Below are 11,752 nucleotides of genomic sequence, written 5' to 3' on the forward strand. Positions count from 1 at the left end.
TGTTGCTCCAATTTGATTATTTTAACAGGAAACAGAATTTAGCTGCTTTGATTTCTATGTACTTTTCATTCTTTGCCTGGTCACTTCATGCCAAAGAATTTAATTCTCCGCGGGGGGGGGGGGGGGGTCGGAACATGGCGCGATTCTCCCAGCCCCGCGCCGTGGGGGGGGAGAATCGCCGCAACCACGCCATGCCACGCGATTCTCCGAGATGCAGAGAATCGGTGCCATTTGTTCTGGCGCATTTTGCGCCGGTCGCGGCCCGCTATACGAGGCCAGGCTGCCGAATCTCCGGCCTCGATGGGCCGAGCGGCCATGCGGAAAAAGCAGGGTCTCGCCAGCTCCGTCCACACCTGGTCGCTGCCGGCGGGAACTCTGCGCGAAAGGTCAGGGGGCGGCCTGTGAGGGGGCTCGGTCCCCGGGCGTGGCCTCCGATGGGGTCTGGCCCGCGGTCGGGGCCCACCGATTGGCTGGCTGGCCTCTCCCTCCTCCCCCCCCCCCCCCCCCCCGAGCCTACCTTGTTGTGCGTCCGGCCCCAGAACCCCCGCGCCATGTTGCGTCGGGGGTGGAGCGTTGCGTAAAGCCACCGCACATGCGCAGCTTGGCGCGCCCCCAGTGCTGCCAGGAAGGAAGGCTGGAGCGGCGTGAACCGCTCCAGTGACGTGCTGGCCCCCTGTGGGGATCATAATCACTAGTGACCGTGCTCGTTTTGCGCTGTCGTAAAACGTGATGGTGTTCACGACGGCATGGACACTCTGTCCCGCGATCAGGCATTTGGGTTGCTGATCCCGATTTTGCCCCAATATCCAATTCTCCGTCCCATCGGAGAACGTATTCCGGGGGTCCCAGGGATTGAGAATCCCGTCCTTTATTAAGATATTCTAGCTTAAGATGTGAAGCTAGAGTATCTTATGTATAATATACGTTGACTGCTGTTATATTTCATATTTATCTGAATGGTATCAAAAAGCAGGAGTAGAAGTTCTCATTTTAAGTTAGATATATTGAACAAAAGCAAAATACTGGAGATGCTGGAAACTCTGAGAAAAAAAACCTGATAATGCTGGAAATACTCAACAGATCAAATAATTTCAGTGGCCGGAGAAATGTACTTAATGTTTGAGTTTTTCTGACCTGCTCTTAGATATACTGAACACCAGGTTTTCATGAAAACAGTTTTTTGTGTGCCACTTTCTCTGCTTTTCTCATATACTCACGGCATGAATTTTATGGCTCCACAGATATCAATCACTCTCTGACACCTCACTCAAGTTGTCATTATTTATCACAATAATTGTCATCAAACTATATTACTTTGGGAGCACTGTTGCTGAGTGTCAGGATACATCCTAGTCAATCCTGAAACGTCCTCCTCACTGACATTTGGGGACATGCCAAAATTGGAGAGCTGCTGCCAGACTGGTCAAGCAACGGCCAACATAGTCATATTCACTGAATTGTTTCTTACAGCCAATATCCAAGATTCATCCATCACCGAGGATGGGTAAGTCCTGTCCCATCAGAGACAGAGACACAGTGGTATATAGTCAAGAGGAAGTAGCCCTGGGAATATTCAACATTGTCACCAGACCTCATGAAGTGTCATGTCATCAGGTCAAACATGGGGCAAGAAAACGCATACAGATTACCACCCTCCACCTTCCCTCAGCTAATCAATCAGTACATCTTCTTGGAAACAAAACGTAGAGAACTGAGATGAACAGGACACAATGCACTTTGGTTGTTGGACTTCAATGTTTATCATCAAGAGTGGCAACACCGGTGACTGAGCTGGTAGGTTTTGAAGGACATAGCTGCCACACTGAGCTAGCTGCAGCTGGCGAGAAAACCAATATGTGGCTCCAAACTTCATTACATCTTCAGTCCGAATATGGGTTTGGAAGTTACTGCCTAAGGAGCCTTGGTGAGTTCCTGCAGTGCATCATGTAGATGGTACACACTGCTGCCACTTTGCATTGGTGGTGGAGGGAGGTAATGCTTGTGAAAGAAGTGCCAATCAAGCAAACTACTTTGTCCTGGATGGTGTCGAGCTGCTTGAGTGTTGTTGAAGTTGCTCTCATCCAGGCAAGTGGGAAGTATTCCATCACACTGACTTGTGCTTTGTAGACAGTGGACAGGCTTTGGGGAGTCAGGAGGTGAGTTATTTGCTGCAGGATTCCTAATCTTCACCCTTCTCTTGGATCCACAGTATTTATCTGGCTCGTCCAGTTCAGGTTCTGGTCAATAGTAATCCCCAGAATGTTGATTGTGGGCGGGGTTCAGTGATGGTAATGCCATGGAATATCATGGGGCGATGGTTTGATTCTCTTTTATTGGAGATGGTCATTGCCTGGCACTTGTGTGGTGTGAATATTATTTGCCATTTGTCAGCCCAAGCCTAGATATTGTCCAGGTCTTGCTGCATTTGCACATGGACTGCTTCTGTGTCTGAGGAGTTGCAAATGGTGCTGAACACTGCACAATCATCAGCGAATATCCCCACATTTGACCTTATGTTGGAAGGAAGGTCATTTATGAAGCAGCTGGGTTGGACCTATGACACTACCTGAGGAACTCCTGCAGTGATGTCCCAGGACTGAAATGACTGACCTCCAACAGCCACAACATCTTCCTTTGTGCCAGGTATGACTCCAACCAGTAGAAAGATTTCCCCATGATTCCCATTAACTCCAGTATTGCTAGGGCTCCTTGATGTCATACTCAATCAAACGCTGCCTCAATGTCAAGGACAGTGACTCTCACCTCACCTGTGGAGTTCAGTTCTTTTCTCCATTTTTGAACCAAGGCTGTAATAAAGTCAGGAGCTGAGGGACTCTGGTGGAACCCAATCGACCGCCCATGAGCAGGTTATTGCTAAGTAAGTGTCACTTGATAGCACTGTTAATGACCCTTTCCATCACTTCACTGAAGCTTGAGAGTAGACTGATAGGGTGGTAATTGGCTGGGTTGTATTTGTCCTGTTTCTTGTGTACGGGACATATCTGGGCAATTTTTCACATTGCCGGGTAGATACCAGTGTTGTAGTTATACCAGTACAGCTTGGCTAGGGGTGCAACAAATTCTGCAGCACAAGTCTTCAGAACCATTGCTGGAATATTTTCAGGGCCTATAGTCTTTGCAGTACCCAGTGCCTTCAGCCATTTCTTGATACCACGGGAGGTAAATCGAATTGGCTGAAGACTGACATCTGTGATGCTAAGGATCTGTAAAGGAGACTGCGATGGATCATCCATTCAGCATTTCTGGCTGACGGTTTTTGCAACTGCTTTAGCCTTGTCCTTTGCACAGATATGCTGTCTCTTCCATCATTGAGGATGGGGATAATTGTGGAGCCTCCTCCTCCAGTGAGTTGTTTAATTGTCCACCACTATTCACGTCTGGATGGGGCAGGACTGCAGACCTTCGGTCTAACCCGTTGCTTGTGGGGTCGCTTAGTTGTGTCACTTGCTGTTTATGTTGTTTAGTAATCCTGTGTTGCAGCTTCACCACGTTGACACCTCATGGGCGGAATTCTCTGCTCCCCACGCCGGGTGGGAGAATCGCGGGAGTACCGGGCGACTCACGACACGCCCCCCTGGCGCCCCCCGCGATTCTCCCAGACCCCGCTCGGAAGAATCGCTGCTCGCCGTTTTTCACGGCGACCGGCGATTCTCTGGCCCGGATGGGCCGAGCGGCCTGCCGTTCCCGACCGGTTCACGACGGCGGCAACGACACCTGGTCGCTGCCGTCGTGAACATGGGCGCCAAAGTGCCGTTTGAAGCTTGTGGGGGGGCGGAGAGGGGAGTGAGCACCACAGCCGTGCTCGGGAGGGGACTGGCCCGCGATCGGTGCCCACTGATTGTCGGGCCGGCATCTCCAAGGGACGCACTCTTTCCCCTCCGCCCCCCGCAAGATCAAGCCACCACGTCTTGCGGGGCAACGGAGGGGAAGACAGAAACCGCGCATGCGCGGGTTTGAGCCGTCAGCCGTCGTGACGTCAGCCGTGCATGCGCGGGTTGGAGCCGGCCAACCTGCGCATGCGCGGCTGACGTCACTTAGGCGCCGTCGTCGCGTCAATCTCGGCACGCCGCCTTGACGCAAGTGTCAAGGCCCGGCGGCCGAGAGTTACGGAGCGCCGCTCCTAGCCCCCCGGGTGGGGGTGAATAAGGTGAGAGGAGTGGCCTCTGAGGCCGTCGTGAAACTCGGCCGAGTTAACGGCGGCCTTCCCGATTTATCGTGGGAGCGGAGAATTCCGCCCCTCATATTTCTGTACGCCTGGTGCTGCTCCTGGCTTGTCCTCATGCACTCTTCGTTAAACAGGGTTGATCCCCTATCTTGATGGTAATGTAGATTGGGTATATGCCAGGCTATGAGGTTATAGATTGTGGCTGAGTACAAATCTGCTGCTGCTGATGGCCCACCGTGCCTCATGGATGCCCAGTCTTGTGTTGCTAGATTTGTTCTGAATCTATTCGATTTAGCACAATGGTAGTGCCACACAACACAATGGACGGGATCCTCAATGTGAAGATGGGACTTTGTCTCCACAAGGACTGTGCATTGGTTACTCAGACCGATAGGGTCATGGAAAGATGCATCTGTAGCAGGCAGGTTGGTGAGGATGAGGCTCTAGTTTGTTTTTCCCTCATGCTGGTTCCATCACCACTGGTCGTAGACCCAGTCTAGCAGTTATGTCCTTATGTCCTACTAGGTCAGTAGTGGTGCTACCAAGCCACTCATGGTGATGGACGTTGAAATCCCCTACCAAGAGTGCATTCAGTGCCCTTATCACCCTCAGTGCTTTGGTGTTCAAAGTGGAGAAATACTGATTCTTCAGCTGACGTTAGTAGCTCAGGTTTCTTTGCCCATGTTTGACCTGAAGGTGTGAGTCCAGAGTCGATGTTGAGGACTCCCTGGCCAGCTCCCTCCCGACCGTATATCCCTGTGCCACCGCCACCTCTGCTGGGTCTGTCCTGCCGAGACGGTGATGGTGATAGTGGTGTTTGGGAGGTTATCTGTAAGGTATTATTCCATTAGGATGGCTATGTCAGGTCATTGCTTGACTAGCTTGTGAGACAGCTCTCCAAATTTTGACTCAAGCACGCAGTGTCGACAGGGCTGCGTTTTTTTCCTTGTCATTTCCAGTGCCTATGTCATTGCAGGGGGTCCATCCGGTCTTCTTTTAGACTTTGTAGCGATTTTGATACAATTGAGTGGCTTGCAAAGGCATTTGAGAGTCAACCACATTGCTGTGGATCTGGAGTCATCTGTAGGCCAGACTAGGTGAGAACTGCAGATTTCCTTTCCTAAAGGGCATTAGTGAACTAGCTGTATTCTTTTTATGACAATCGACAATGATTTCATGGCCATTATTAGACTTTTAATTTCAGATATTTATTTGACTCAATTTCCACGATATGCCATGGCAGGATTTGAACCCAGGTCCCCAGAGTATTACCTTGGGTCTATGGATCACCAGTCCAGTGCCAATACCACTATGCCACTGCATCCTCCGACTGCTAGGTAGACACTGGCAACAACGGGCCCTCTAGGGAGGCCGCATTGGGAGGATGGGGGGCTTCCCCTTCCGTGTGATCGATGGCAGAGCCTCAATGCCTGTAGTGGGGGGGGGGGGGGGGGGGGGGGAGGTGTGCCCCAGTGTTGGGGTTGTGGTGGTGAGGTGGGGGGGATCCTGATGCTGGGGAGGTCCCAATTTCCTGGGGCTGGGGGACTTTTTATTTAAGTCGGAGTTCGGGGCGCTCTTTAGGCCCCGCCCCTCCAGCTGATGGTGTGAATCTCGCTTCCCCTTTTAAAATGCAGAATGTTTTTCAATATGGCGAGAAAAGCCAGCTGCGAAACTAATACTGTGCATTATTAGGAAGATTCCGCCCTGGGTATCTGTGGCAAGTCACTCACCCCCTAACTTCCAAAGTCTTGCCATTACCTGAAAAACACAAGCCGAGAGTGTAATAGAATACTCTCCATTTCCCTGGATAAGTGCGGGGTCAACAACCCTCAAGAAACTCAACACTGTGAAAGAATAAGCAACTTGAAGATTGGGCATCATCCATCAACTTAAACATTCACTGCCCTCCAGCACAACATGGTTGCCGTCTATACCACTGACAAGATGTACTGCAGCAACTTGTCAAGGTTTCTTCAACATCACCTTATGACCTCTAACTCCCTCAAGCATAAGGGCACCAAGTGCATGGGAACTCCACTGCAAGACTTCCTCCAAGTCACATCCTGACTTGGAAATATAATGCCATTCCATCAGCATTGATAGGTTAAAATCCTGGCACTCCATACTTAACTCAGACTGTGGAAGTTCAAGAAGATGCAGCACATCACCATCTTCTCAAGGGTAGTTAGTGATCAGCAATATATATCAGCCTTACAGCGATGCCCATATCCCATAAATGAACAAAAAAAAGTAAAGTAACATGTATGCTTCTAGAAGGTGACAACTGGATGGCACTTTAGGAACAGAAACCACAGCTCTTTTAGCTCCCCTAAATCAGGGTGTCTAAAGGGATTTGTAGCATTCCTACGAAAGCCCTAGCTGAGTTCAACAAGCTCAGCTCATACGGGGAATTAAACCTGGGATCTTCTTCGTTTGCATGATGCAGGTACTCATCAGACAAAACCCAGTGAAACGTAAAGAGAGAATAGCAATTTGCAAAGATTAATAGGTTCCTGGAAATAACTGAGAAACGCTGCATGCTTCAACCTATCAACAATAGCTTACATAATTGCATTGTCACTGTGTTGCTGATTAAGTATACGTTTACTCATGTTGTTATCTTCTTGTAGCAGCAGATGAAACTAATTGATAAGATAATTTAAACTCAATGTACAAAGGCGAGATTTGACCCATTGAGGTCAGAGAAACCAAGAATCTCTCATCATAATGTCTCACTCACAATTAAGATCCAAATAATTATGGGAAATGAATCATTAATGTTAAGAAAATGTTAGCGACTCTTTTATAAAAGATGATGACAATAAGACACATGTAAATGTAAAGTAATGTGTGATGTAAAAGGACAGACAGAATTTTGGCAATTTTTCCTTTTATGATCAATTTGAAAGCATCTGGTTCCAGGTAGGAAAGAATTTGTTGAGATCATGGTATGGTAGATTTCATGTTACAAACTGTTTGGAAATTGAAAATGAAGAACATTGGTCCTTAAAAGAAAAATGTTATCTCCATTATATTCTCATGTTATTGTAACAGATGACCACATCCCTTCCCTGGGCTGCACGGCAGCACACGTGGCTAGCACTGTGGCTTCACAGCACCAGGGTGCCAGGTTCGATTCCCTGCTGGGTCACTGCCTGTGCGGAGTCTGCACGTTCTCCCCGTGTCTACGTGGGTTTCCTCCGGGTGCTCTGGTTTCCTCCCACAGTCCAAAGATGTGCAGGTTAGGTGGACTGGCCATGCTAAATTGCCCTTAGTGTCCCAAAAAAGGTTAGGATGGGTTTTGGGTTATGGGGTTAGGGTGGAAGTGGAGGTACAGACTCGATGGGCTGAATGGCCTCCTTCTGCACTGTATGTTCTACGTTGTATGTTCTTTCAAGGACCTCTAAGAAACAAGTCAAGTCCAGAAAGGGGCTAGGAAGCACTGTACCATTCCTGTCCAGAGTATATAACTGGGACTACTTGACAGACAATTCTAGCTATTCTTTGATCTCCTTGTTTATTTTTCTCTTTGTGCAGTTTTTTAAAATCATTTTCTTTGTGAATTTACTGTATCATTTATTTAGAATTTTAAAGCAATGACAAAATTAAGAAACAATCCTGGGTTCCACAAAGTTTTTCTGGAAATACAGGAAATGTTCTGAGTTGTGAACTCTTATGGAAAGAATGAATCAGTCAAAAGCAGGAGCGTTGCCTCGAGGAAATTGCATACTTGAGAGGTCTTTTCAGATAAGTGGGCTGTTTGATCAGCTTAGTTCGCTGCGTAAAAATCATTGACTTTGAACTTGCGCTGTGGGATCCTAAGGTAAATAGTTCAAAATACTTAGTTGAAATTCCTCCTTTAGTTGAGGTATTAATCCTACTAAAATAAAAGCAAATTTATCAATCCTACATTCCCAGCAGGGAATCCTTACTGAGAGTATGGATCGGAGAGGAGACATAAACATTGCACTGTGCAGTCAGTTCTCTTGGCTGATGCTTCCTTTGAATGTGGTCAGGTGCTTAGAGGTGTAGGGTTGCTGAAATTATTAATAAATGGGTTAACACCTCAGTTAAAATAGAATTCCTAAATTAGTATACTTCTGCATAATTTCAAGACTTTTGCTGTGCACTTGATTTATATTGCCAATTACAAAACTCCCGTTACTGCTTATCAGAGAATTGATTGGTGCAGAAGGAGGCCATTTGGCCCATCCTGTCTGCACCGGCTCTCCAAACAAGCATCATGACTGAATGCCGTTCCCCTGCCTTTTCCCCATACTCATGCACGTTGTTTCTATTCAAGTAGTCATTCCATGGCCTCTAGAATACCTCGACTGAACCTGCTTCCACCACACTTCCAGGCAGTGCATTCCAGACCTGAGCCACTCATTGTGTGAAAAAAGTTCTTCTCACCTCTCATTTTCTTCACTTGCCAATCACTTTAAATCTATGCCCTCTCGTTCTTGATCCTTTTACAAATGGAAACAGTTCCTCCTTATCCACTGTGCTCAGCTCCTTGATCATTTTGACCATCTTTATCAAATCTCCACTTAGCCTTCTTCTCTCCAAGGAGAACAGTCCCAACCTCTCCAATCTACCGACATAACTGAGCTTTCTCGTCCCTGGAACCATTCTTGTCAACCTCTTCTGCACTCTCTCCAGTGCGTTCACATCCTGCCTATAGTGCAGTGCCCCACCTATCTGCCCACTCCACCAACTTGTCTGTCTCCTTTTGAAGTTCCATTCTGTCCTCTTCACAGTTTACAATACATCCAGGTTTTGTGTCATCTGCAAACCTCAAACTTGTCCCCTGCACACCAAGATCTAGACAGGTAAAGCAAGGGTCCCAATATGAACTCCTGGGCAACACCAATGCAAATCTTCCTCCAGCCTCAAAAATGTCCATTGACCATTACTCTTGCTTCCTATTATTCAGCCAATTTTGTATACAAGTTGTTACTGCCCCTTTTATTTCATGAGCTATAACTTTTTTCACAAGTCTGTTGTGTGGCATTGTATCGAATGCCTTCTGAAAGTGCATGGAGACCACATCAATAGCATTACCCTCATCAATCCTTCCTGTTACCTCCTCAAAAAACTCCAGCACGTTAATTAAACATGATTCCCCTTTTAGAAATCTATGCTAGATCTTCCTAATCAAGCCACTGTGTAACTACTAATTCTGTTTGAAATAATTGTTCCTAGAAGTTTGCTCATCACTGACTGACTGGCCTATAATTGATGGGGCTATCCTAACTTTTTTGAACAAAGGCATAACATTTGTAATATTCCAGAGCTCTGGTACTTCCCCTTGAGTCTCGAGAAGACTGGAAAATTCTGGCCAGCACCCCTGCAATTTCCATTCTCACTTCTTTTGATATCCTTGGATGCATCTCATCTGGTCCCTGTGCCTTGTCTACTACTAGGACCAAATGTGTTTCTACACTTCCTCCTTATCAATTTTGAAACCTTCTAGGGACGGGTTTCCTCATCTACCATGTCCTGGGTAGCATCTACCTCCTTGGTAAATGCAAGTACAAAGTATTCATTTCATACCTCAACCTCCATGTGTAAATACCCCTTTAGGACGCTAATCAGCCCGATTGCTCCTTTTTCCACCCTTTTACTATTTATACGCCTATAAAAGACTTTGGGATTCCCCTTTTTGTTGGCTGTCAGTCTTTTCTAATAATCCTTCCTTGTTTCTCTCATGTACTGCACCTCCCCTCTGAACCTTCTGTATTCCTCTTTGATCTCAACTGTATTTTTTACTTTACCCTTGTCATACGCACACTTTTTCTTCCTTATCTTAATTTCCACCTCCTTTTCCATCCAGGGAGCTCCAGACTTGTTTGCACCGCTCTACAATTTCCTTGCAGATTTGTTCTTCTACATCCTTCTCACTGGCTGGTGCTCTCCAGACTACACTGAGCAATGTAATTGCACACTTTTAGTTTCTTAATTCTAGCCAAATCGATGTTGTCCATGAACTCTTTGGACAGCCTCTTTCTCCAGCACTGCAATGCTCTCCTTAACCAATTCCACCACTCCTTCTCCTTTCCGATCTTTTCTGAACACCTTGTACTCAGGAATATTCAACACCCAGTCCAGCCTTCCTTTAGCCAGGTTTCTGTTATCGTCACAACATCATATCTCCTCAATGCAATCTGCACTTGTAGCTCCCCAATCTTGAACAGTATTCCTGATTTAGATGTCATTACTTTCTCCCTTAGTCCAACTTCACCTATTAACTTAATATCCTTTATACGAGTGCTTTCTGTCCCTCCCAGTATTTTGTGCATTTTGATATTCCTCTCTAATAAGTTCATACGATATAGGAACAGAATTCGGCCATTTGGTCCATCAAGTCTGCTCCGCCAATCTATCATGGCTGATCTCATCTGATCTTAACCCCACCGTTCCGCTTGTTCTCCATAATCCTTCAACTCATTACCAATTAAAAATCTGTCAAACTCCTCCTTAAATTTATTCACTGTCCCAGCATCTACTGCACTCGGGTAGAGAATTCCACAGATTCACAACCCTTTGGAGAAGTAGTTTCTCCTCAACTCCGTTTTAAATTTGCTACCTCTTATCCTTACACTATGACCTCTCATTCCAGAATGCCCCACAAGAGGAAGCATCCGCTCCATGTCTACTTTCTCCGTCCCTTTTTGTATCTTGTATACCTCCATTTAATCTCCCCTCATTCTTCTAAACTTTAGAAAGTATAGGCCTAAACTGTTCAATCTCTCTTCATACGACAAACCCTCATCTCTGGAATCAACCTAGAGAACCTCCTCTGAACTGCCTCCAATGCCACTGCATCTTTCCTCAAATGCAAAACTGTGCACAATACCCCAGGTGTGGTCTCACCAATGCCTTGTATAGTTTCAACAACACTTCCTTACCTTAATATTCTATTCCTTTAGCTATAAATGCCAACATTCCATTCACTTCCTTTATTACCTGCTGTACCTGCATGTTAGTTTTCTGTGACTCATGAACAAGGACCCCCAGATCCCTCTGCAACGTACATATATCCTCTTGGTTCCCCCACCCCTGCCGAGTTAGTTTAAAGCCCTCCTGATAACACCAGCAAAATGCCCCACGAGGAATTCAGTCCCATCTTTGTTCAGGTGCAATATGTCTGGCTTGTACAGGTGCCATCTCTCCCAGAGCCAGTCCTAGTGTCCCAGTAATCTAAAACCCTCCGTACGCCATCTTTTCAGTCACAGATTCATCTGCCTTATCCTCCTATTTCTGTGCTTACTTGCATGTGCCACTAGGAGTAATCCAGAGATTACTACATTTGAGGTCCGGCTTGCTCATTTTCTGTATAGTACCGGAGTGGCACGGCGCCTCAGTGGTTAGCACTGCTGCCTACGGCGCTGAGGGCCCCGGTTCAATCCCGGCCCCGGGTACTTTCTGTGTGGAGTTTGCACATTCTCCCATGTCTGTGTGGGTTTAACATCCACAACCCAAAAATGTGTAGGGTAGGGGAACTGGACACGTGAAATTGCCCCTTAATTGGAAACAAAATTCTTGGGTACTCTAAATTTTTTT

At 46.8% G+C, this 11,752-nt stretch overlaps 1 protein-coding gene across 7 annotated transcripts in view; it reads left to right on the forward strand.

Annotated features, from left to right (window-relative positions):
• Positions 1-11,752, forward strand: part of sdk2b (sidekick cell adhesion molecule 2b) — a 1,143,109-nt gene that overhangs the window by 544,057 nt on the left and 587,300 nt on the right. The window lies entirely within an intron of this gene.

The sequence above is a fragment of the Scyliorhinus canicula genome, chromosome 18, assembly GCF_902713615.1.
Source record: "Scyliorhinus canicula chromosome 18, sScyCan1.1, whole genome shotgun sequence".
Lineage (NCBI taxonomy): Eukaryota > Metazoa > Chordata > Chondrichthyes > Carcharhiniformes > Scyliorhinidae > Scyliorhinus > Scyliorhinus canicula.